The sequence below is a fragment of the Bos javanicus genome, chromosome 13 (assembly GCF_032452875.1).
Source record: "Bos javanicus breed banteng chromosome 13, ARS-OSU_banteng_1.0, whole genome shotgun sequence".
Classification (NCBI taxonomy): domain Eukaryota; kingdom Metazoa; phylum Chordata; class Mammalia; order Artiodactyla; family Bovidae; genus Bos; species Bos javanicus.
The window spans coordinates 75,840,568-75,866,938 of NC_083880.1; the positions used below are offsets into that span (position 1 = coordinate 75,840,568).

General features: G+C 46.9%; 1 long non-coding RNA gene and 1 other non-coding gene across 2 annotated transcripts; one reads left to right on the forward strand and one right to left on the reverse strand.

Moving 5' to 3' along the window:
* The first annotated feature begins 252 nt into the window (after window positions 1–252).
* LOC133259848 (uncharacterized) lies at window positions 253–24,715 on the forward strand. The gene is made up of 2 exons (XR_009740534.1): window positions 253–1,747; window positions 16,562–24,715. It is a non-coding gene; the product is annotated as an uncharacterized LOC133259848 (long non-coding RNA).
* On the reverse strand, window positions 24,159–24,265 carry LOC133259966 (U6 spliceosomal RNA). Its single transcript, XR_009740629.1, has one exon. It is a non-coding gene; the product is annotated as a U6 spliceosomal RNA (small nuclear RNA).
* Window positions 24,716–26,371: the final 1,656 nt, after the last annotated feature.

Sequence of the window (26,371 nt, forward strand, 5' to 3'; positions counted from 1 at the left end):
CTTCAGCTTCCTGCCTATTAACCCTCTCTCGGACTCTGGGCCTGGCTGGGAAGAACTAGGCCCTGAGATCGCAGAAAAGGCCTGTGGAAAAATACCAGCGGCAGCTCCCCCGGCAGATGCAGAAAGAGAGAGAGAGAGAGAGTGAGCGAGCCGCTGTCTCTCTCGCCTTGGCTTCCCAAGGAGGCGTGTACCTTCTGAATCCAGGGCACAGGCAGTGCCTCCCGGGCTGAGAAGCCATTTAAATCCAGAGGGAGAAAGAAAGATGTCAAACTCAGCCGGGAACAAGAACCCCCATTATTAGTCAGGCCTACACCCACTGCTTAGACCTTCCTGCCACAATCAGCCTTGTATGGTGGTGCTCGGCAAACTGGGCCCTCGGTGGGCAGACAGATCCCGTGAGCTTTATTAAGGACTCTTGCTTAAATTTATTTCTACAGAGAGCGGCTTCTTCGGGTCCCCAAAGGCAGACGGAATGGCTATTTCACACTCAGCCCTACCCTGGCAGTCCCCCACAACCACCACCTCCACCGGATCTGTGGCCCTGCTCCCCAGTAAAATATTAACTAGCATTTCAGAACCACTTATAATTCCACCCATCTCAACAGCATTAGGACGTCTCTGCCTGTTTCCTCTGTCAGGCTGCCTTTGCCGTGGGTCTGTAGCCTGAGGAAGAAAAAGCAGATCCAAAAAAGGATCTTAAAACATTTGGTGCTCGCTTGCTTCTTCTTTTTTTAAGACAAGGTGCTTAATGAACAAGTTTAAAAAAAAAAACAGCAAGCTGGAACAACAGAAACTAAACACCGTTCTTCAGAGGCTGGAGAGATCTTCCAGAGGTGACGCACATATGCCAGGAGGTAAAAACCGTAGCCCAGGCAAGTCTCCCCTTCTCCTAAAATTAGGACTTGCGGGCGTTCTCCTTCCTACCCCGTGCGTTGCCACAAAGAAAACGGTGGAGCTGAGGGCCTGCTCGCCCTGCCCCCGCCCCCGCCCCCACGGACAACAGATGCCCACCGCGTGTACATCAATTCTTCCTGGCCGGGAATCTCCTATCAAGACAGGAACAAGCCAGGAATCCAGCCCCTCTGTACACCGCAGGGGCAGGGCCCAGGCTGTATGAAAAGGGAGGGGATTTTGTGGCTGCTGTCTTGCATTTTAGGCTGAAGAGGCCAAGATGCAGGGAGGGACACCTCCACAAAGGGCTAGCACTCAGGACAGCAGGCTGGGCCTCGCCCGAAGGGAGGGCCCCCTCTTCCTGGGGGTGGAACTGGGTACCCGGAGACCAAAGAGAGGGCGGGGTGGGGGGGACTGGGACAGGAGGCCAGAGCTGATCGGACTGTGCTCTCCCTCCCGGCAGTGTGGGCAGGGGCCCCCCACCGCCGGCCCCGAAGGAACATTCTCTGTGTCCATGGGTGCTGCTCTGGGGGAGGGGGAGACAAGTAGGACGACGAGTTTGTGGCGGATCTCCCAAACAGCTCACTTCCCAAGCGGACGAGGAAATAAAATACAGCGCTGGTTGGCGTGGTGGATTTTAACCCCGGATTAAAGCTGGTTGCATAAGCAGCTGCAGCATCCTCCCCCTCCCCCCTCCACCCCGATCACTTGATCACTTGAAATGTTTTCTGGGGCAAAGAGCAGGAAGCTGCCGGCTTATTCTGGCAGCTCCGCTCCGTTTGAGGAATGCTGCTGGCATTCGAGTAGGTCTGAGGTTATCTGGAAAACAGCAATTCGGCTGGGGACAGAGACAAAGGTATGGTGGCAGATGGAATCCTGGGAGGGACGCGGATTGAAAAAGGAAGCCCAGGGCAGGCCTACTAAGGGCCAGTTCCCAGGGTTTGATGGAATGTGGCTGATAAGCAGGGAATAAAGAAAACCAAATGCTGCTGGCTTCAATCGAGAGATTACCCAGTGGGCCCCTCTCAAACCCCCACTGCACAGAGTAATCTCAGCAGCTTCTGCACGCTCGCCCTGGGCCTGGCGCTGGCTAAATCAGCATTTTACACAGACTGACTCCACGAAGTGGGGAGCATTGTTTGAGAGCTGGAACTGAGCCCAGAGAGGTGAAGTGAACTGCCCAAGGTCACACAGCAAGCCAGTGCTAGAGGTCAGATTTCCAACCCAGTGAAGACGTCATATCCCTAAAGCCTGTACTTTTGCCTGCCTCTAAAGAAAAGAAAAAAGCCGAACCAAGCAGAGCAGAAACGAGGCTGAAATCTACCAACAGTGACTGCATGCTCTGCGTTTTCTTTTAGGAGTTTGACTTCTTTGAGAATGTTTTAAGTACTGAATAATGAAATTGGGAGACCTTTAGGTCAGAATCATTCAAAGACTCAGAGAAAGCTCCTCTCTCCCTACAAACCTCCAGCAAGATGTCCAGGGTGACACTTTGCTAACTCTAAAATCAGAAATATAAAAATCCCTGGAAACCAGCTTTTCTCAAAAGGGTGGTTTTGCCCCCCAGGGGTTAGGTAGCAATGTCTGGAGACTTTGGGGCGGTCACAGTGTGGGAAGAGAAGTGCCCTTGGCATCCAGTGGGTAGAGACCTGGGATGTGGCTAAATATCCTACCGCGTGCAGGACAGCTCCCAGCAAGGACTTACATGATCTAACCGTCCACTGCACCAAGGTGGGAAACCTTGGCTTAAAGGAAAGGAAGAAAAATCCAACCATTGTGCCTCTGGATAGCAAAGCCAGCACAGGCCTAAACAAGCAGGTTTCGTGGTGATATGAATAAGCCATGAGCTAGTAAGAATAGATGAAACATGTCTCTTTTAATATTTCCAGGAGACAGAGAATCTGGGGATAAAATCTGGCTGAAGGAAGCCAGAGTGTCTCAGTGACAAAGCTGAGGGCCTCCGAGGAGAGCAAAGGGTTGACCTCAGCCCCCTTCCCCGGGCTTCTTACTGGCCCAGGCCTGGCCCCACTGAAATGGCCCACAGCCAGGCCAGCAGCAGGAGCGACCGCCTCTGCAAGCTGCATCCCAAGATAGTCTGTTGGGCTGACTATGAAAATAAGCACCCTTGGAGTTATCTGCCTCCAGCGAGCAGCAGGCCTCCCTGTCCGTTACGTGAAACGGCCAGGACCGAGGGCGGGAAATGTCTGAAATATCTTGTTTTGTTTTGTTCCCTTTTGGCCAATTGAAACCAAGGCCGACTTCGGGCACAGAAACAGAAAAGCTCCCCTTCAGAGCATGAAGCTGACCGAGTCATGTTACAGCCGTAAAGGGGCAATTAGGATTCGGTCCCTACCTCGGAGAAGAGGGGTCCTCTAGAAGGTTTTCTTCCTTTCGTTTTTGTCTTCTTTCTAGGAGGGATTGGCAGGATTACGCTAATGGAGGGAGGAGGGAAGGAAGGGCAGGTGGAGCGGGGGAGGGGATGGTACTTGACCATCAGGCAGATGGCGGCAGTGTGGGTGGGCAGAGATGTAATGGATGCAAGAGAACAAAAAATCAAAACCAGGAAGATTCAGGACCTCCCCTGACCTGCTCTTTTTATTTCCTAGCAATTACCATTATGGAAAGAAGAGCACATATTTATATGTTCTCTTTTCATCTCCCACTAGACCAGTGCCAGTGTCTGGAGACGTTTTAGGTTGTCACACCTGGAGGAAGGGAGGCAATGCTACTGCATCGAGAGGATAAGGATCAGGGATGCTACTAGATGTCCTAGAGTGCCCAGGGCAGGCCCCCACAGCGGAGAGCTAGCCAGCCCCTGAGTCTCCAGGGCTGACGCTGAGAAACCCTACATTAGCCTGAGAGCTTCTACAAGGCAAAGATCTGGCCTGAATCCTTCACCGTTGTCCCTTTAGAGTCTCACACTGTGATCAATATGTATTAGAGCTCAATTAAACATCATCTCCTGCCTGGGCAGTTGCACATGTCTCCTACCTGAGCCCCTGCTTCTGCCCTTGCAAATGCTTGTGCGCACACACACACACACACACACATCCTTTAAAAACAAGTCAGATCTCATCCCTCCTCTGCTCAAAATCCATCAATAGCTGCCAACTCACAGTAAAAGCCCAAAGACTAAATATGGCCCACAGGCCTCCCCGGAACATCAGGGCCCTTGGCATCTCTGACTTCACGCATCTCCTTCTCTGTTCCCTTGGCTCACTCTGCTCTAGCCTCTGTCCATCTGTTCTTTCCAGGGCCTGACTCCGAACCTCCCTCCTCTGGGCCTTTGCACTTGATCTTCCCAAGCTCCCAATCAGTGGACCTCCCAACTTCCCCAAAGCACCCAAAGCAGCCATTCCCCTCCTCTGCCTGCATGTGGCTGCCTCTTCCTTCCTGCCTTCTTGTCGGTTTCAGAAAGGAGGTTCCATTCCCACAGCCATCACCGCATCCCCCCCAGCCCTGCTCCTTCTATCAGATGCCTTCTGATCTGAGCTCTGGCTCCACAGCCTTTCTCTTACGTCTTTAACCTTTTTCCTTTCTTTCCCACATCAAGAGGGAGAATGGTGCAGTGGTTGAGTGTGTGGCTGCTGGCATCAGGCTGTCTGAGTGTGAATGCACCTGCCCAACTTGCCAGCTGGGCAGTCTTGCCTGAGCAACAAAATTCTCTGTGCCTTGATTTCCTCATCTGTACAATGGGCACAATTGTAATGCCTACTTGGAGACATTGAAGGGACCCATCCCATCAAGACTTGCAGCAACAGAGCACTCACTTGTTTGCTATTCCTTTTTCCCTGTCTACTCACTCTTAAAAGGATATTTCCTGGATGGTTCCCACTCAGTTTTCTTTGTTCTTTCACCATCAAATTTTCCAAAGGAGGAAAATAATAAATTCCGATACGTACCGTGTTCCAATTACTATGTCAGGTACTGTTCTAAGCAATTTACATGAACTAATCCATTTACCTATACAACTTTGTAAGGTAGTGTTAGAATCATCAACCCATTTCCTAGATGATGAAACTGAGGTAGGAACAAGCAATAGTCCTATTCTAAGAAAACTTCTGTGTTTCTTGACTTCCTACTTTTGCATTCCAGTCCCCTACAATCAAAAGGACATCTTTCTTGGGTGTTAGTTCTTAAAGGTCTTGTAGGTCTTCATAGAACCGTTCAACTTCAGCTCCTTCAGTGTTACTGGTTGGGGCATAGACTTGGATTACTGTGATATTGAATGGTTTGCCTTGGAAACAGAGATCATTCTGTTGTTTTGGAGATTGCATCCAGGTACTGCATTTCAGACACTTTTGTTGACCTTGATGGCTACTCCGTTTCTTCTAAGGGATTCCTGCCCACAGTAGTAGATATAATGGTCATCTGAGTTAAATTCACCCATTCCAGTCCATTTTAGTTCGCTGATTCCTAGAATGTCTACCTTTACTCTTGCCATTTCCTGTTTGACCACTTCCAATTTGCCTTGATTCGTGGACCTAACATTCCAGGTTCCTATGCGATATTGCTCTTTACAGCAACCTTGCTCCTATCCTTGCTTCGGACCTTGCTTCTATCACCAGTCACATCCACAACTGGGTATTGTTTTTGCTTTGGCACCATCCCTTCATTCTTTCTGGAGTTATTTCTCCACTGATCTCCAGTAGCATATTGGGCACCTACCGACCAATATGGGGAGGAACTGGGGAGTTCCTCTTTCAGTACCCTATCATTTTGCCTTTTCAACCAAAAAAAGATGTCCTTTTCATTATAGGGGACTAGAATGCAAAAGTAGGAAGTCAAGAAATGAAGTAACAGGCAAATTTGGCCTTGGAATATGGAGTGAAGCAGGGCAAAGGCTAATAGAGTTTTGCCAAGAGAATGCACTGGTCATAGCAAACACCCTCTTCCAACAACACAAGAGAAGACGCAACACATGGACATCACCAGATGGTCAACACCGAAATCAGATTGATTATATTCTTTGCAGCCAAAGATGGAGAAGCTCTATACAGTCAGCAAAAACAAGACCGGGAGCTAACTGTGGTTCAGATCATGAACTCCTTATTGCCAAATTCAGACCGAAATTGAAGAAAGTAGGGAAAACCAGTAGACCATTCAGGTATGACTTAAATCCCTTATGATTATACAGTGGAAGTGAGAAATAGATTTAAGGCACTAGATCTAACAGATAGAGTGCCTGATGAACTATGGACAGAGGTTCGTGACATTGTACAGGAGACAGGGATCAAGACCATCCCCATGGAAAAGAAATGCAAAAAAGCAAAATGGCTGTCTGGGGAGGCCTTACAAATAGCTGTGAAAAGAAGAGAAGCAAAAAGCAAAGGAGAAAAGGAAAGATATAAGCATCTGAATGCAGAGTTCCAAAGACTAGCAAGAAGAGATAAGAAAGCCTTCCTCAGCGATCAATGCAAAGAAATAGAGGAAAACAACAGAATGAGAAACACTAGAGATCTCTTCAAGAAAATTAGAGATACCAAGGGAACATTTCATGCAAAGATGGACTCGATAAAGGACAGAAATGGTATGGACCTAAACGAAGCAGAAGATGTTAAGAAGAGGTGGCAAGAATACACAGGAGAACTGTACAAAATAGACCTTCACGACCAAGATAATCACGATGGTGTGATCACTCTCCTAGAGCCATATATCCTGGAATGTGAAGTCAAGTGGGCCTAAGGAAGCATCACTATGAACAAAGCTAGTGGAGGTGATGGAATTCCAGTTGAGCTATTCCAAATCCTGAAAGATGATGCTGTGAAAGTGCTGCACTCAATATGCCAGCAAATTGGAAGACTCAGCAGTGGCCACAGGACTGGAAAAGGTCAGTTTTCATTCCGATCCCAAAGAAAGGCAATGCCAAAGAATGCTCAAACTACCGCACAGTTGCACTCATCTCACACGCTAGTGAAGTAATGTTCAAAATTCTCCAAGTCAGGCTTCAGCAATAAGTGAACTGTGAACTTCCAGATGTTCAAGCTGAATTTAGAGACAGCAGAGGAACCAGAGATCAAATTGCCAACATCCGCTGGATCATGGAAAAAGCAAGAGAGTTCCAGAAAAACATCTATTTCTGTTTTATTGACTATGCCAAAACCTTTGACTGTGTGGATCACAATAAACTGTGGAAAATTCTTAAAGAGATGGGAATACCAGAGCACCTGACCTACCTCTTGAGAAACCTGTAGTCAGATCAGGAAGCAACAGTTAGATCTGGACCTGGAACAACAGACTGGTTCCAAATAGGAAAAGGAGTTCATCAAGGCTGTATATTGTCACCCTATTTATTTAACTTATATGCAGAGTACATCATGAGAAAAGCTGGGCTGCAAGAAGCACAAGCTGGAATCAAGATTGCCAGGAGAAATCTCAATAACCTCAGATATGCAGATGACACCACCCTTATGGCAGAAAGTGAAGAGGAACTCAAAAGCCTCTTGATGAAAGTGAAAGAGGAGGGTGAAAAAGTTGGCTTAAAGCTCAACATTCAGAAAACGAAGATCATGGCATCCGGTCCCATCACTTCATGGCAAATAGATGGGGAAACAATGGAAACAGTGTCAGACTTTATTTTGGGGGGCTCCAAAATCACTGCAGATGGTGACTGCAGCCATGAAATTAAAAGACGCTTACTCCTTGGAAGGAAATTTATGACCAACCTAGATAGCATATTCAAAAGCAGAGACATTACTTTGCCAACAAAGGTCCATCTAGTCAAGGCTATGGTTTTTCCTGTGGTCATATATGGATGTGAGAGTTGGACTGTGAAGAAGGCTGAGCGCAGAAGAATTGATGCTTTTGAACTGTGGTGCTGGAGAAGACTTGAGAGTCACTTAATTGATGCCTTTGAACTGTGGTGTTGGAGAAGACTCTTGAGAGTCCCTTGGACTGCAAGGAGGTCCAACCAGTCCATCCTAAAGGAGATCAGTCCTGGGTGTTCATTGGAAGGACTGATGCTAAAGCTGAAACTCCAGTACTTTGGCCACCTCATGCGAAGAGTTGACTCATTGGAAAAGATTCTGATGCTGGGAGGGATTGGGGGCAGGAGGAAAAGGGGACGACAGAGGATGAGATGGCTGGATGGCATCACCGACTCGATGGACCTGAGTTTGAGTGAACTCTGGGAGTTGGTGATGGACAGGGAGGTCTGGCGTGCTCCAATTCATGGGGTCGCAAAGAGTCGGACACGACTGAACTACTGAACTGAACTGAACTGAAGAAAACTTCCAGTTTCTTCTGCCTCACTACTCACCAACTCCTTAATGCCTCTCAATTAGCTATTTACTCAGAAGACACCATGCTATCAATAAGGGAATGGTTAAATAAACATGGTTCTGCCACACAACAGAATACTATGCAGCTGTGAAGAAAGAATCTGGGTCTAAAAAGAAACAGAAACAGACGAATAAATACAGAGAAGAAACTGGTGATTGCCAGAGGGGAGTGGGATGGGAGAGGTTGGACGAAACAGGGGAAGGGGAATAAGAGGTACACACTCAGAATGCTGAAGAATTGATGCTTTTGAACTGTGGTGTTGGAGAAGACTCTTGAGAGTCCCTTGGACTGCAAGGAGATCCAACCAGTCCATCCTAAAGGACATCAGTCCTGAATATTCATTAGAAGGACTGATGCTGAAGTTGAAACTCCAGTACTTTGGCCACCTGATGCAAAGAACTGACTCATTGGAAGAGACCCTGATTCTGGGAAAGATTGAAGGCAGGAAGAGAAGGGGACGACAGAGGATGAGATGGTTGGATGGCATCACCAACGCGATGGACATGCTTCTGAGTAAACTCTGGGAGTTGGTGATGGACAGGAAAGCCTGGCGGGCATGCTACAGTCCATGGGGTCACAAAGAGTCAGACATGACTGAGCAACTGAACTGAACTGACTCCTACTTATAAATAACAGAGATGTAGTGTACAGCATAGGGAATAGTCAATTTTGCAATAACTTTGTATGGTGACAGTAACTAGACTTATCATGATCAATTCATAATGCATATAAATGTTGTATACCTGAAACTAATAAAATATTGTATCAACTGTACTGCAACAAAAATAATAATGGTGGGTTTTTTTGCAATTTGTGTTTTGGCCACACCATGTGGCTTGCTGGATCTTAGTTCCACAACAAGGGCTTGAACCCAGGCTGCCACAGTGGAAGTGCCGAGTCCTAACCAGTGGACTATCGACTGTCAGGGAATTCCCAATGTTTTTAATCTTAAAAAAAATAATCTGGGAACCCTTTTATGGAACAAACTCTAAGACATATTGTTGAGTTTAAAAAACACAAGAACAGAACATGGAATATAGTCATTTGTTGTTTTTTAATAAGCAAACCTGTGTGAGTGTCTCTTTAACATGTTTGCTTACTATGCATAGAATTTCTTGGAAGCATACTTAGGAAATTGATAGCAATGGTTGCCTCCAAGGGGTCCTGGGTGGCTGGGGGTCAGGAGTAGGGAGGAGACTTTACATTGTATCTTTTTATTTTTTTAATTGAAGTATAGTTGGTTTACAATGTTGTGTTCACCAACCATGTGAATGTATTACTTCTTCAAAAATAAATTAGTAAATGTAATATGAGGAAAGTTGTTAAAGACGGAGCAAAAAGAGATTAACGTGTAGCCTGTCTAGCTTCCCCATTGGGTTACCTGTACCTTTCGTGGCTTTGGCACTGTTTTACAACTTGTAGAAGAGGAATAGTTATGCAAATGATGCTCGTCCACAGAAATGCAAATGAAATCCCCTGGAATGCAATTGATTATTGCCCGGTGGATACTGAACTGCCAGTTTTTGCATCTATTTGTAAATTCAGCATTCCTTCCTTAACTGTGCAGTACTTGGAATCCTCCTTTGAATTTGGTCTTAACACCTTAGAAGCATCATTATTTAAACGAGTTAGATAAAATCTCTAATGTGTTCATTTTATATTTATATTATTTTTGAGCAGTGATTTAAAAAAAAAAAAAAGGTCATCACTGACCTCCAAGAATCTACTTCAAGAAGCTAGTTAGTATTGGGTCCACGTTTGATACTGGGCATTTCTGAGTCTCCAACCAGTTCTCTGTCCAGAGACTCCAACTCTCCATCTGCACCTTAACTCCAGACTCTGCTCCGTCTTCCTGGCCAACAGTGCTTCTCATCTGGGCTCTGGAGCCAGCTTATGGGGGGAAAGGGGTCCATTCCAAGCTCCCTCTCTTTGTACCTACGGAACTTGAGCAGGTGACTGCCCTTTTGGTGCCGCAGTTTCCAAGTCTGTGAAATGGGGATTATGGTCCTGGCTGCAGAGACATTGTGAGGATTAGTTTAACAACAGGCGCAGAGTGCGGGCTTAAGAAACCTTAGATGTTTTTTTCTTCCCTCGAAACTTTTCACGTGGTCATTTCGTCCATTGCCACAGCAGATTCCGAATGTAACTACCCAGGCCCAACCTCTTCCCTGGGCAACAGGCCTTTTCTTGCTGTGGATCCAAGCTGTGTGCAAATATGCAGGGAGCCCTAGCTCTAGCTCTGAGATTTATTGTCTGTTCCTCCTGCCTTCAAGGAACTGACAGCTGGGCAGTGGAGGTAGGGAGCTATTAAACAAATATACTAATAACATAACAAATTGAGACCAGCGCTGTGAAGAAACAGCTGGGTGAGGATATAGACAAGTCACAAGATGGTGGGGGGAGGCCTGCTTTACACAGGTAGGGAATGCGGTGGTGACATAGGAGCTGAAGGATGAAGGAGATGGAGCCTCCCAGGTGGAGTAGGCAGCAGGACAAAGGCCCTGAGGCAGGCCTGGCTTGGTAGCTTGGTGTTCCAGAGGAACAATTAAAGTCCAAGTGTGACTGCTATACTTGAGCATGGAGAAGCGAGAAACAAGCTCACTACTTCCTGCCATCCTTCCGTTACTCAGACTCAAAAATCTTCCAGAATATTCTTTATCCTTCCACATACACACCCCCCACACACACGTAGTCCACACCATCTCCAAGTCTACCCCAAATGAGAGGCCCCTGGGACACGTACAATCAGGGCCTGAGCCGCTCGGAACGAAGTCTACCGGCGTCAGGTGACAAAACCCCAACTAATTTCCGTAACGCCCTACACCTGGCTCTCTGCCTACAAACAGTACTTCCAATCTCATGAAGTTGGACTGAAGAGCCAAAGAATTAAAAGGTGTGAAGGGATAAATCAGGAGTTTGGAATTGTCAGATTCAAGCTATTATATATATTAATAGATAAACAAGTTGCTACTGGATAGCATAGGGAACCGTGTGATAACTTATGATGAAAAAGAATATGAAAAATGATAAATGTATAACTGAATCGCTTTGCTGTACACCAGAAACTAACACAACATTGCGAATCAACCATTCTTCAACTTTAAAACCTTGATTAAAACAAATAAAGGGTATGAAAGTACCCGCCATTAAACAAAACATTCACAATGATCTGTCTCATTGCTGTTTTCTGAGCGATTCTTCACTAATTAAATGCAACCCTGACTCCCCCCATCAGCACCACTTCATCTAACCCCATACCTGACTTTCCCACCCTATCGCCCTGTTTTTCAGTGAAGCTGGGAAGCATGTCCCAAGTCTGTCCCCCTGGGGCTCCTTCTCCTTTTCCCTTGCTTGCTGGCATAACACCCACTCTTCAAGTCCTGGTTGCCACATCACCTCCAGGAGGTCTTTCCTGATTTCTCACCTGGGAGATTTCTAGGCCCCCGAACTCCTCATGGCCCCTGCCTGTATGAATTCTCAGCGTGGGGGTTCCTGGGATCTCCCACTGAATAAGGCAAACTCAACTTCTAGACTCTCCCAAACCAGCTCCTTCAAAAGTCTCCTCTATCCCAGTCAACAGAATCACACCCTTTGATGGGTTTGTTTCAAACCCCCACCCTTGACTCCCACTTCCACACATACCCTCCTCCAAACCATCAGCAAGCCTGGGCATCCTTCCCCCCAAGAGTGTTCTGAACCTGGCTCTTGTTTGTCAACTAACACCCTGAATCAGCACCATGGCCTCTGCGCACCCAGGGGACCCCTACAGCCTTCTCCCCAGTGGTTCCCAATCTGCCATCTTCCTGCTGAATCACCTGAGGACTCAGCTCTAGTGGTGTGAGAGGCTTGTTTCACCTCCCAGAGGTTCACCCTGTGCAGTCAAGACTAGGAATCCTGTTCTGACTGATCTCCAGTCTCCCATCCTGCCATTTCTGGGCGCTTCCCCTCACAGCATAGAGAAAGCCTATTAAAAAATATCACCCGCCTGCTCAAAACTTTCCATGGACAGCACTGGTCGCAACAGACAAAAGGTAAAAACAGCTCAACTGTCCACTGACAAATGAATGGATGAACAAATTCAGTGTATGTTCACAGTAGATTATTCAGCTACAAAAAGAAATGGAATACTGATGTAGACAACAGGCTTGAACCTTGAAAGCCTTATGCTAAGTCAAAGAAGCCAGATACAAAAAGCCAGAGTTAAATGAAAGATCCAGAAGAGGCAAACCCAGAGACAGAAAGAACACTGATGGCTGCCGGGGGCCAGAGAGGGCTGGGGGGCAATATGGGGAGGGACTGCTTAATGGGTATTGGCGCTTTCCTTTTGGGGTGATGAAAACATTCTGACAGTGGTGGTTGTACAACACTGTGAATGTACTTAATGCCACTGGATTGCACATGCTGAAATGGGTGACGGGACTTCCCTGGTTCTCCAGTGGCTAAGACTCCTTGCTCCCAGTGCCTGGGGACTGGGTTCGATCCCTAGTCAGGGAACTAGATCCTTCATGCCACCACCAAGAGCCAGCGCAGCCAAACAGGTAAATAATAAAAGGAAACATTAAATAAAATGGGTGAAGTGGTAAATTGTGCATTATAAATACGACAATTTAAAAACACTTTCCACAACCTTTTATGTCACCTTGGATAAAAATCCCAACTCCTCCACGGCCCTCCCCTCTACTCCCACCGACTTCCCACTGGCTCACTGCACTCCAGCCACCTGTCTGCCACCCTGCTGTTTTTCAAAGCACCCTTTGCTTTTTCCTACCCCTCATGTGGGGCTCAGTGGTAAAGACTCTGCCTGCCAATGCAGGAGACTCGGGTTCAACTCCTGGGTTGGGAAGATCCCCTGGAGAAGGAAATGACAACCCACTGCAGTATTCTTGTGTGGGAAATCCCATGGACGGAGGAGCCTGGGGGGCTACAGTCCATGGGGTCGCAGAAGAGTAAGACACGACTTAGTGACTAAACACGGCCAACAATCTCTCTTTTGACCTTAAAGTTTGTCAGTATTTCTGTCTTGCTCTTGAATCTCTCCTGCTGTTAGAAAGTCCACAAGTGTAAAACTGCCATTTACATCTTGGGTTCCCCTGCAGCGGCACCAGGACTATTGAGGGAAGTCAGAGTTTGTTGAGTGACGAACTGCTTGCTTGATTGGAATGGATTCTTTACATCCACTTTCTGGCATCACACCCTGTCTTCATACCTTCCCCTCTTAAATCACACCTTTTCATTCCCTGGCTCAAAACCCTCCATGGGTTCCCATGAGTTGAGAACAGGAGTCTGCAAAGTACAGCCCACAGACCAAATCCAGCCCACCACCTGTTTTTGTCTGGCCCATGAGCTAAAAAAGTTTTGTTACATTTTTAAATGGTTGGGAAAGAAGTAAAAAATGAAAGCAATTTGGAGAATGCATGAATTATACGAAATTTTGGAGAAGGAAATGCAACCCACTCCAGTATTCTTGCCTAGAGAATCCCACACACAGAGGAGCCGGGCTGGCTGTAATCCATAGGGTTGCACAAAGTCGGACACAACTGAAGCAACTTAGCACAGGAAATTCAAGTTTCAGTGTCTATAAGTAACGTTTTATTGAAACACAGCCTTGGGCACACACTTGTTATCCAGGCCTGCTTTTATGGTACAACAGGGTCTCATATCACTTTCACTTTTCACTTTCCTGCATTGGAGAAGGAAATGGCAACCCACTCCAGTGTTCTTGCCTGGAGAATCCCAGGGACGGGGGAGCCTGGTGGGCTGCCGTCTATGGGGTCGCACAGAGTCGGACACGACTGAAGTGACTTAGCATAGCATAGCATAGTTGCAATAGAGATCATACATGGTCCTCAAAGTGAAAGTCACTCATTTGTGTCCGACTCTTTGCGACCCCGTGGCCTATACAGTCTATGGAATTCTCCAGGCCAGAATACTGGAGTGGGTAGCCTTTCCCTCCTCCAGGGGATCTTCCCAACCCAGGGATCGAACCCAGGTCTCCCGCATTGTGGGCAGATTCTTTACCAGCTGAGCCACAAGGGATAGTCCTCCGAGCCTAATATAATTACTACCTGGTCCTTTACAGAAGGGCTTTCCCAGGTGGCTGAGTGGTAAAGAATCTGCCAGTCAATGCAGGAGAGGCCTGTGTGAGGAAGATCCCCTGGAGAAGGAAATAGCAACCTACTCCAGTATTCTTGCCTGGAAAATTCCACAGAGGAGCCTGGTAGTTACAGTCCGTGGGGTTGTAAAGAGTCATACACGACTGTATGACTGAGTATGCATGCACATTTACAAAAAATCTCTGCAAATTCCCTCTCAGCTGAAAATCCTGTACCTGGCCTGCAGAGCCCTCTCAGGCCTGGTCCCTAAATCTCTGAGCTCAAGGTCTTTGCTCAGCACCCATCTGAGCTGACTCCCTTTTTCCTTCCTAGGACACAGCACAACACATAAGCACCTTAATTCTTCCCTTAGTACTTTTTGCTTGTGTACAAAGGAAGGAACTCTGTGAATCTGTTCACTAATATTCCCCAGGCTACCAAAGACCTGGGTACCATAGTAGCTGCTCAATAAATATTTAGCCAATGAATCACACTTTTTTCTTACATAAAGGAGTTTCTCTGCAACATCTTCAGTAGATCAACCATGGCCCTGATTTGGATTTTGCACCTTCTTGCAACGTACAATGTCATAATTTATATACAAATAGAGAAAGTTGACCACCAGTCATTTTATCTATGGCAATATAGAGAAATACAAACAAAACAGCTTTCCCCTTCAACTGTTTATTGACTCCAGTCACCTGACCTACTTTGGGGTCCTGGAAATGTGGTGCTTGCATCTAGTCAAACTGGTTCCCATCCTTTCTGGACCTCTGCACCTGGTCCTTCTGCTTCAGAGCCAGGACCAAAGGTCACCTCCTCCAGGAAGCTCTCTGGGATCACGCCACATCCCAACAGTGATTTGCCTTCCCAAGGCTTATTCTAAAATTAAGTGTCCTATTTCCTTTTAAGGCAGGAAACGTGTTGTTTTCATATACAGTTACCACCGCAGAGTCCAGAGCAGGTCTAGAATTCAAGACTCTCTCAGTGTTTGTTTGGGTGACTGAAATCCCTTGAGTTTTTATACACAATTTTTAAATAGTTTGTGACTGGATATAAAAAGATGTTTAATCCTTTATTGATGGGGGGGGATTTTTGCAGAAACTAAAGCCTGTGGCTGGTGATTTGTTATGTAAGTGATATTGATACGGCTCTGGTCAATAATGTGTTAATATGTACTTGCTAAGTAACTAGAGTGACTTCTAGGAGCTTTCACCTCCTTTTAAAGCCACTCCCACCTCCAGCTCTTGTCAGAAGATATCACTATCGTCTGGCAGTATCATCTTTACCTTAAAGAGCAGATACATCCGGAGTTTCCTACCTCCAGGTGCTGATACAATCTTTATATCATTTAATTGATCCTCCCAATAACTCTATGCATCAGGTTCTATTATTACCTTCGTTTTACAGATGAAGAAACGGAGGCAAAGAGACTAAGTAACGTACTCATCTGAAAAAGGAAAACATTCATAAGAAAAATGAACTCCCAACCTCAAATTTCAAGAAACAGATACTGTGGGAAAGAGAATCAAGGCAGACAGGAAACACTCAAATGCGATCCGAAATCAGTTTCACAGCAACAAAACAGAGGACAGTAAAGCCCCCAAAGAAATCCCAGACTTGGGCGATTTGGTCAAAACTCAATCGATTCTCACATGATCTCAGGCCACCAAAGCTCGTATTTCCCAGCCAGTACTGCAAGTCCCAAACCTGGTCATCACCCTTGACCTCTCCTCTCCCTCTCCTCTCCCACTTCCCATCCGGGAGCTCCGTAGGATTTACCTGCTGAGTGTCTTACACTGTCGACTGCGGCCACGTAACTCCATTCTACAGAGGTGGTGGCCTGCTCCAGATCCACCATTAGCTGTTATCTGGGCAGGAAGGGAACAGCCTCCCACCAGCCCCCAGGTCCCAGTCAGCTCCCATCCCCCACTCTCAGCAGCCAGAGAGATCTATTGAAATTTCAATTTGGATCAGGACACACCCCCATTTCCCGCCCCTTACCTCCAAAAACCTTTCAAAGATTTCCCATTGTTCTCAAGTCAAAGTCTTTCATTTTTAACCAAGCCTTCTGGGGTCTGCAGGATTCCCTTCCCCAACTTCAGCTTAAGTCTCAACTCCAACCAGACCCCAGCCATCTTGGGAGGCTCTGATACCAACAAGGCTTCTGACCTGGTTCAAATTCTGACCCTGCTATTCATTCTCTGTGTGACCTTGTGCAAGTAACTTAACCTCTGGGCAAATGCGAATTATAACGTAGTCCATAGTATTGACAAGAGTCAATTGGTTCCTTTCAGTTCCACTGGATCATGGAAAAAGCAAGAGAGTTCCAGAAAAGCATCTATTTCTGCTTTATTGACTATGCCAAAGCCTTTGACTGTGTGGATCACAATAAACTGTGGAAAATTCTGAAAGAGATGGGAATACCAGACCATCTGTCTCTTGAGAAATTTGTATGCAGGTCAGGAAGCAACAGTTCCAACTGGACATGGAACAACAGACTGGCTCCAAATAGGAAAAGGAGTAGGTCAAGGCTGTATATTGTCACCCTGTTTATTTAACTTATATGCAGAGTACATCATGAGAAACGCTGGACTGGAAGAAACACAAGCTGGAATCAAGATTACTGGGAGAAATATCAATAACCTCAGATATGCAGATGACACCACCCTTGTGGCAGAAAGTGAAGAGGAACTCAAAAGCCTCTTGATGAAAGTGAAAGAGGAGGGTGAACAAGTTGGCTTAAAGCTCAACATTCAGAAAACAAAGATCATGGCATCCGGTCCCATCACTTCATGGGAAATAGATGGGGAAACAGTGGAAACAGTGTCAGACTTTATTTTTCTGGGCTCCAAAATCACTGCAGATGGTGACTGCAGCCATGAAATTAAAAGACGCTTATTCCTTGGAAGGAAAGTTATGACCAACCTAGATAGCATATTCAAAAGCAGAGACATTACTTTGCCAACAAAGGTCCGTCTGGTCAAGGCTATGGTTTTTCCTGTGGTCATGTATGGGCGTGAGAGTTGGACGGTGAAGAAGGCTGAGCGCGGAAGAATTGATGCTTTTGAACTGTGTTGTTGGAGAAGACTCTTGAGAGTCCCTTGGACTGCAAGGAGATCCAACCAGTCCTTTCTGAAGGAGATCAGCCCTGGGATTTCTTTGGAAGGAATGATGCTAAAGCTGAAACTCCAGTACTTTGGCCACCTCATGTGAAGAGGTGACTCATTGGAAAAGACTCTGATGCTGGGAGGGATTGGGGGCAGGAGGAGAAGGGGACGACAGAGGATGAGATGGCTGGATGGCATCACTGATTCGATGGACGTGAGTCTGAGTGAACTCCGGGAGTTGGTGATGGACAGGGAGGCCTGGCGTGCTGCGATTCATGGGGTCGCAAAGAGTCAGACACGACTGAGCGACTGAACTGAACTGAACTGAGGAGCGGTGCTGAATCCAGCCCAGAGAGCCCACTGAGAATGTGTAATCGTGGCGTCGTCATGTGGCTAACCCGCTTTGAGAGTAACCCGTGGGTTTACAGGGGCAACCACAGTACCTGTTCTTAACTGCTCCCACCTGGACCTAAAGTCAGACAGAATCACGGGGGTCTGACCTAGGGAATGATTCTGTTTCTCACCAATGTTTTCTTCATTTGGAGACAGGGATCGGATGGTCGTGGGGTTTGATAAAAGAAGTCTGGAATTCTAAGACCAGTTTGATCAGACGTCCTGCTCTTTGCAGTTAACCTGAATTGACTTGCCAGTGTTATAGGTTCATTAAATTCTCACCTTTGGGGCACCCCTGCCATGGCCAATGGCAGCCTAGTCATGGCTCTTGACCTGACCAGTGGACCTTTCTCCACGAACGTCCCCTGGAGGAAAGAACCTTCAGCTCCAAGGTCACCTCCTCCCAAAGGGCTTTAACCAGTGGAGGCGCCCCAGCCCCACCCAGCAGTCACCCTGTATGACATCACCCTGTTGCACTGAGCCCTGGGGCTGTCAGCAATCACACCACAAGCTGTTCTCTGCTGACTTACTGGATTCTTGGTCTCCCCCAGCTAGACGTTCAGCCCCAAAAAGACAGGGTGCTGTCTGGCTAGTTCAAAGTGTATCCCCGGCCCTAGGAGCCTACCAGGTCCAGAGCAGACGTCACGTTAGAGCCTGTTAAAAGGATAAATAATAGTAATAGTAATAATAACTCATGTTAACTGCCTGCTGACTGTTTTTTGGTCCCCAGGTGAGGCTCAAATCAAAGGTTTTCATATATTAAGCCACTGAATCCTCCCAGCATTTTGAGGTAGGTACCCTGGCTGCCGCTTTGCACTAGCTGTTCCCTGTGCCTGGAATGTTCTTCCCTCAAAAAGCCACAGGACTCACCCCCTGCCTTCATTCAGGACTCCGCTCAAATGCCAGCAACTCAGAAGCCTTGCCAGCACCCTCTCAACCCACGCCCCACCGTTAGGGGCTGAACTGCGTTGTCCCCGCCAAGAAACGTAATGGATTGCCCACCCCCCCACCCACCCCCAGCTGAGAATGTGGCCTCTGGGGAAGTAGGATCTGTACAGAGATCAAAACGGAATGGGGTCATGGGGGTGCACCCTCATCTAAGAAGCGCGGTGCTCTTATTCAAAAGGGACTTTTGGACCGACATGCACAGAGAGAAGGTGCTGTGGAGACGCACAGGGAGAAGGCGTTGGGTAGACGGAGGGTTGGTCTGCAGGATTTACAAGCCTCGGAATGCCCAAAAGAGCTGGGAAACCAGCAGAAGCGAGGAGGAGACAAGGAAGGATTCCCCGCCCCCCGCACGTCCCCACCGACACCTTGGATTCAGACTTCTGGCCTCTAGGAGGGCAAGACAATAAGGCTCTATTGCTTTAAGCCGCCGGGTTTGTGGAACTTTGTTCACAGCCTAGGAAACCAAGACACACGCTTGTTTTTCTTCCTGGCACTTGCCACCACCTGCCACTGCACTGAGACATTTGTCTCTTTACTTCCCGCACCCGGCCTGGAGTGTAAGTCTGTCAGGGTCAAGGTCTAATGCTCATGCATCTGTTACAAAGCCTGACATGGATTTGTTCTTTCAAGAAGCATCTACTGAGTGCCTACTGTGTGCCAGGTTTTTCTGTAAGTGCTGGGGGTACAGCAGTGAATTTGGCAAATATTCTTTGAAGCTGACAGTCTAGGGAGAAGAGACAGATAATAACAGGAAATGGTGATAAGTGCTATGGGGACAAATATAGCAGGAAGGGACCCAGGGACTTTGTGGTGGGCGGCAGTGATAATTGGGGTGGACAGAGACCTCCAAAAGGAGGTGACAGCTGAGTGGAGGCCCCAAGGAGATGAGGGAGGAGGCACAAGGGTATCTGGGGAATACATTACAGGAAGGGCCGCGGTTCCCCGCCTAGAGATTTTGCCCCCACCGGAGGACACGTGGCAATTTCTGGAGATATGGAGATGCTGTGGACAGCCAGTACGGAGAGGCCGGGAATGCTGGTGACCATCCTGAAATGTACCCCCCCACCCCCCTATCCCCACAACAAAGCTAACTAACCAGCCCCAAACATCCGTAGCATGAAGTTAAGAAGCACAAAGGCATGCGGAGGAGGAAGGCCCACCCTGAGAGCTTCCTGCAAGTGTAGGTGCTGGGTACTGGGTGTTGGAGAAGGGCTGGAAGGATTTATACCAGGGCAGGAAAGAGCAGCAGAGGAGGTCGGAGGTCGCCGAGGGAGGGAGGAACAAGACGGCCATTGGGACCATTTTAAGGAGCTCAGTTTGTTTTCTAGTTTGGCTGCTTTGGGTCTTAGTTGCATCGGGCGAGATCTTTAGTTCTAGTTCATGGACTCTAACTGCAGCGTGCGGGCATCATGGCTCCGCAGCATGTGGGATCTTAGTTCCCCAAACAGGGATCGAACTCATGTCCCCTGCATTGCAAGGTGGATTCCTAACCCTCGGACCACCAGGGAAGTCCCAGGAGCTCCGTCGTTATCCTCAATGAGACAGGGAACCACTGGCAGCTTTTCAGTAGAGGAGAGACACAGGCTGGCTTACTCTGAAGGATCGCCTCTGGCTTTGCGGCTGCAAGTAGACCAAGTGACGGGCGAGGGCAAGAGGAGGGAGTCCAGTGGAGAGGCTGTTGGGCTATTTCAGGCCCCAGGTGAAGGTGGCCCAGATCAGAGTGGAGACTGAGGAGATGGAGAGAAGGGGTAAGGTTCTAGATCTGCTTGGAAAGTCCAGCTGATAGGGTTTGTGTGGGGTGGGAGAGGAGTGGATGACTCCAAGGTTTGAGGGCCTGGGTTGCTGAGAAGATGGGGTTGGTGTGGCAGAGATGTGGAGGTAAAGTGGGGAATGGGTTGGGGGAGGACAGAAGAGGGGATGAAGGACTCTTAGTCTTACCGGTAGACGGCAAGGAAGCAGTTGAATAGCCAGGGTGGTGAGTGGGGGTAAGGGGGAGTTTGAGCTGGAGGTATAAATGTGGGAAGAGGCATCAGCGTATAGACAGTAGATGGTTGGATGGCATCAGCGACTCGATGGACATGAGTCTGAGCAAGCTCCGGGAGTTGGTGATGGGCAGGGAAGCCTGGCATGCTGCAGTCCATGGGTTTCAAAGAGTCAGACAGGACTGAGCAACTGAACTGAAAGGCATGATAGGGGATGAGATTTCCTAGAACTGGAGGTTCTAGGGACAAGACACACGTCCAAGGGCCAATCCCTGAGGCTCTCCACGGTCGGAACATTTGGTCCTGACAGTGAACTCCTAAAGATGCCAAGAAGTGTCCGGTGAGTTGGGAGGAGAACCAGTCTAGAGGCACTTCCTAGAACCCTAGGGGAGAACGTGTCTGAAGGAGGAGGAGTCAGCCACCTCACCAAATGCTCCTGATCGGTCAAGTTGGCTGCAGCCTGAGAACAGACCATTGACTGGATTTACCAACACGATGACCACAGAAGCGCTTCACAAACCTAAACCTCTGTTGATGGACAGCCTCAGATGTCCTCAAAAGATGGTCACTTCAAGCCGTGGGAAAGCAGCTTAGAAAGACGTGTGCGTTCAAGCCTGGCTTGGGCATTTTCTAGTTATGTCACTTTGGACATGTTCTTGCCTGCCCCGATGTCCCAGTTACCTCCAACACTGTCGAGTAGATGAGATCATGATAAGTAAAGAGGCTCTTAGCCTCATAAACCCAGAAACGCCTTGTAGCGGGCAGTGACTGTTGCTGGTGTCTGAAAAGACACCACCGCTGAAATCGACACTCAAGGTCACCCGGCTTCTGCTGACATCATCCAGCAGAGAACAGACTGAGAATTCTCAACCTTTCAAGGACGGTATGTGCTGTTAGCGTGAGGTCGGAAACCATCATGCTGCCTAACAAAGATATAATGCATATATTATGTTAATCTGCATGATTTTGAATAGGAAATGAATACACAGGGTAAAGAATTAAAATATAGAAAAGTATCCAGGGAAAAATTAAGTTTCTCCAATCTTTTGATGCCCTCCCCAGAGGCAATGACTACCACCAGCTGACAGAAAGTACCCAGGCATCTTTCCTGGCAGTGGTACCCCCCCCTCCTTTTTTTTTTTTTTTTTTCCAATCTTTTGGCCACACCTCACAGGCATGTGGGATCTTTGTTCCCCCTCCAGGGATCAAACCCACACCTCCTGCTTTGGAAGTGTGGAGTCTTAACCACTGGATTTCCGGGGGAAGTCCCAGAAAGGAAATTTAGACACAGACAGACACGCACAGTGGGAAGATGAGGTAAACAGAGGCAAGGAAAAGATGGCCATCTACCAACCAGGGGGAAAGGCCCAGAAAAGAAGTCCTTCTCCCTCCGTGCCCACACACTGATTTTGGACCTGTCGTCTCCAGAACTGTGAGACAGTACATGTCCGTGGTTTAAGCCCCACAGTCGGTGGGACTTCACTGTGGCAGCCCAAGCAAGCGTCTGTCGCCTTACCTGCTCCACCACCAGTGGAAGGTCGGCTCCACCAGCACCAGGGATTTATGTTTTGATTTTTTCCAAAATTTTTCATTGAAGGAAAACTGCCTCACAATATGGTGTTAGCCTCCGCCATACATCAAGATGAGTCAGCCATAAGTACACATGTGTCTCCTCCCTCTTTAGCCTCCCTCCCACTTCCCACTGTTTTTTGGTTTTTTTTTTTTAACATTTGTTTTTATTTATTTGGCCGCACCGGCTCTTAGTTGCAGCACACAGGGTCTTCCATCTTTGCAGCAGCAGGAAGGATCTTCGGTTGTGTCTTGTAAACTCCTATCTGCAGTGTTTAGGGTCTAATTCCCCAGCCAGGGATGGAAACCGGGCCACCTGCATTAGGATCGTGGAGTCTTAGCTACTTACTGGGCCACTAGGGAAGTCCTGATTTCTGTCTGTTTTTACCACTGCTGTGTGCCCAGAGAGCTACAGTCTGGCAGATTGTAGAGGGTCGGTACATTTCCAGAAGGAATAAAAGAAGGCATGTGTGGGCTCCATTCCTGGGCAGGGAGTGTGTTGGGCTGAAGAGGTGCGTAGGAGAGCTGTGAGTTACCTATAACTGAGGGGTGGGTAAGGATAAGAAAAACATGCTGTCTTGTCCTGTCTGGACACTGTTCTCCAAATACATAAAAACCTGTGTGAAAGGTTACAGATGAGAAAAGTCAAAGGTCAGAGAGGGGAAGTGTAGTAGGTTGATTGATGGCCCCCAAAGATATCAGAACCTGTAAATGTTTCCTTATTTGGAAAAGGGGACAAGTCCGGATGCGATTAAATGGAGGAGGATTTCAAGATGCGGAGATTATCCTGGGTTTTCCAGGTGGGCCCTGACTGCAACCTCATGTATGCATCCCTCTAACAGAAAGGCAGTGGGAGACTTGAAGACAGAGAGGAGACCAGGTGACCACAGATGCCGAGACTGGAGTGATGTGGCTGCAAGCCAGGGAAAGCCAGCTGCCTCAGAAGCTGGAAGGGGAAGAGCCTCCAGCTCTGTGACACCTTGATTTTGACCCAGTAACACTGATTCTGGACTTCTGAGCTCCAGAACTGTGAGACGATAAATTTCTGTTGTTTTGAGCGGAACGAAAGCAAAAGCTGCCTAATTCTGTTTAAGTCCAGGTGTTAAGGACACTCCATGGGCCTCTACCCCGTCCTGATGCCCCAACCCTGGACAGAACCACCATCATTTTATCCCTGGACCTTCACGTATGGCTCCTTTCCTAGTCCCCTCACAGCTACACTTTCCCCCACATCACAGTCCTGTACCTTCTCCATACCTAGCGTGACCTGAGGATTTTGTTTCTCCCCATGTCTAAATCCTGCCTTTTCACTGCACTTTGGATCTCTTGCAAAATTTCTTTTCTTTTTTTTTTAATTTGTTTATTTTTTATTGAAGGATAATTGCTTTACAGAATTTTGTTGTTTTCTGTCAAACCTCAACATGAATCAGCCATAGGTATACATGTATCCCCTCCCTCTTGAACCTCCCTCCAATCTCCCTCCCCATCCCACCCCTCTAGGTTGATCCAGAGCCCCTGTTTGAGTTTTCTGAGCCATACAGCGAATTCCCGTTGGCTATCTATTTTACATATTGTGATGTGAGTTTCCACGTTACTCTCTCCATCCATCTCACCTCCCCTCCCCTCTCCCCATGTCCATAAGTCTATTCTCCATGTCTGTTTCTCCATTGCTGCCCCGTAAGTAAATTCTTCAGTACCATTTTTCTAGATTCTGTATATATGCTTTCTCTTTTGGACTTACTTCACTCTGTATAATAGGTTCTAGGTTCATCCACCTCATTAGGACTGACTCAAATGTGTTCCTTTTTATGGCTGAGTAATATTCCATTGTGTATATGTACTACGACTTCTTTATCCATGCATCTGTCAATAGATATCTAGGTAGCTTCCATAAAAATATGGAGCACTTCACGAATTTGTGTGTCATCCTTGTGCAGGTGCCATGTTAATCTTCTCTGTATCATTCCACTTTTAGTATATGTGCTGCTGAAGTGAGAACCAAAATTCTTAAAAAAAAAAAATTATTTCCTGTGCTGGGTCTTAGTCACAGCATGCAAGATCTTTGATCTTTGTTATGGCACCTGGGATCTCTAGTTTCAACATAGGAATTCTTCGTTGCAGCGTGTGAGATCTAGTTCCCTGACCAGAGATGGAACCTGGCCCCCAGCACTGGGAGCACAGAGTCTTAGCCACTGGATCACCAAGGAAGTTTCTCTTCCAAAATCCTCGACACTGTCGACAAGACCCAGCCTGGGAGTCCAGAACCTAATGTTCTTTGTTGTTGTTGTTGTTGACATGGTTTGATTCTTTAATAATGGTATCATATTACTTGTAAAATATGAAAAGCGAACATAAAGAAAAAAAAGCGAACATAAAAGCCAAAACACTAAACAGAAAAACTATTAGAAATAAATATAATTTTTTAAAAACTAGCAGTATAAATGATTAACATACTCTTCTCTGTTACTCATATTCTTATACAAAAAATATACATACAAAAAAAATATACATACATATACATTTTAAAATCTAGTTAACAATAACAATAAAACCAATTAAGTCGATAGGCACCTAACCTTTAAGAAGAAAACTATGAAACTTTGTTTGTGGAGAAGGAAATGGCAACCCACTCCAGTGTTCTTGCCTGGAGAATCTGTTCTGCCTGGACGGCAGAGCCTGGTGGGCTGCCGGCTATGGGGTCCCACAGAGTCGGACACGACTGAAGCGACTTAGCAGCAGCAGCAGCAGGGTTGGGGGATAAGAAAATTTGGAAGCAACAACAGCATTTCTTTCTGGGGTAATGAAAATGTTCTCAAATCAATGTTGTACATCTCTGTGAATATATTAAAAGCTATTGAACTGTAAAAAAAAAAAAAAAGAAACTTTGTTTGTTGTTCAGTCATTACGTCATGTCCGACTCTTGGCCACCCGATAGACTGTAGCCCATCAGGCTTCTCTGTCCATGGGATTTCCCAGGCCAGGGATTGAACCTGAGTCTCCTGCATTAGCAGGTGGATTCTTTACCGCTACAAAGGATGTAAAAGTACGTATAAAAGAGTTGAGCCACAAATAGACACAAGTATGTATGGAATTCTCATAACAGAAGTGACGCATTAAATCAGGGGGAAAAGATGTCTAATTCAGTAAATAATCCTCAAAACAGTAGCTATTTGGAAAACAACGGTGCTGGATTCATGCCTTATTCCTTGGCTATCAAAGATGTAATGGTTAAAAACAAATAGACCATAGAAACTGGAAGAAAGCACGAAAATCTGCCTGCCAATACAGGAGGCCCAAGAGACACAGGTTTGATCCCTGGGTTGGGAAGATGCCTTGGAGTAGGAAATGGCAACCCATTCCAGTATTCTTGCCTGGAAAATTCCATGGACAGAGGAGCCTGGTGGGCTAGGGTCCCAAAGAGTTGGACATGACTGAGCGAGTGAACACAACACATAACATTTTAAGGCCAACAAGCAACTCAGTTTCAACTTCAGAAGTTAAAACCTCCTCCAGTGCTCTTTAGCTCCAGCTGTTAGCTACTACTCAGAAACGTGAGCCCAGTATGGCCAGATCTTATGATTTTTAAAAAAAATCTGAAGTCTAGATTTTTCTGGAGAACACTTTTTAAAAAACCCCACAACTTAGTCCACTTTTAAAAAACATGGGGGAGGGAGGTGGGAGGGGGGTTCAGGATGGGGAACACATGTACACCCATGGAGGATTCAAGTCAATGTATGGCAAAACCAATACAATATTGTAAAGTAAAATAAATAAACAGAAAAAAAAATAAAAATCATACAAAAATTTCAATCATTACAAAAATAAATATATAACTAATGAAAAAAAAAAAACCATGCAACAGCCCAAAATTCGCATGGCCACACCAGGGCCGTCTCAGGCCCATGAACCTCAGGCCGCTGCTACGAGCCGGGCTGTCCTCTCGCACTCTTCCCTGCGTCTCAGTGGGGCTACGTTTACTGTTAGTTCCTAAAACCAAGCTCCTGCTGCTTCCTTCCCTGTGGCCTTCTGGCGCTTTCCTCTGCATGAGGCCCTGCTTTGCCTTCCTCTGAGCCTGATCAGCACGGACTTATCTGGTTCTCCACTT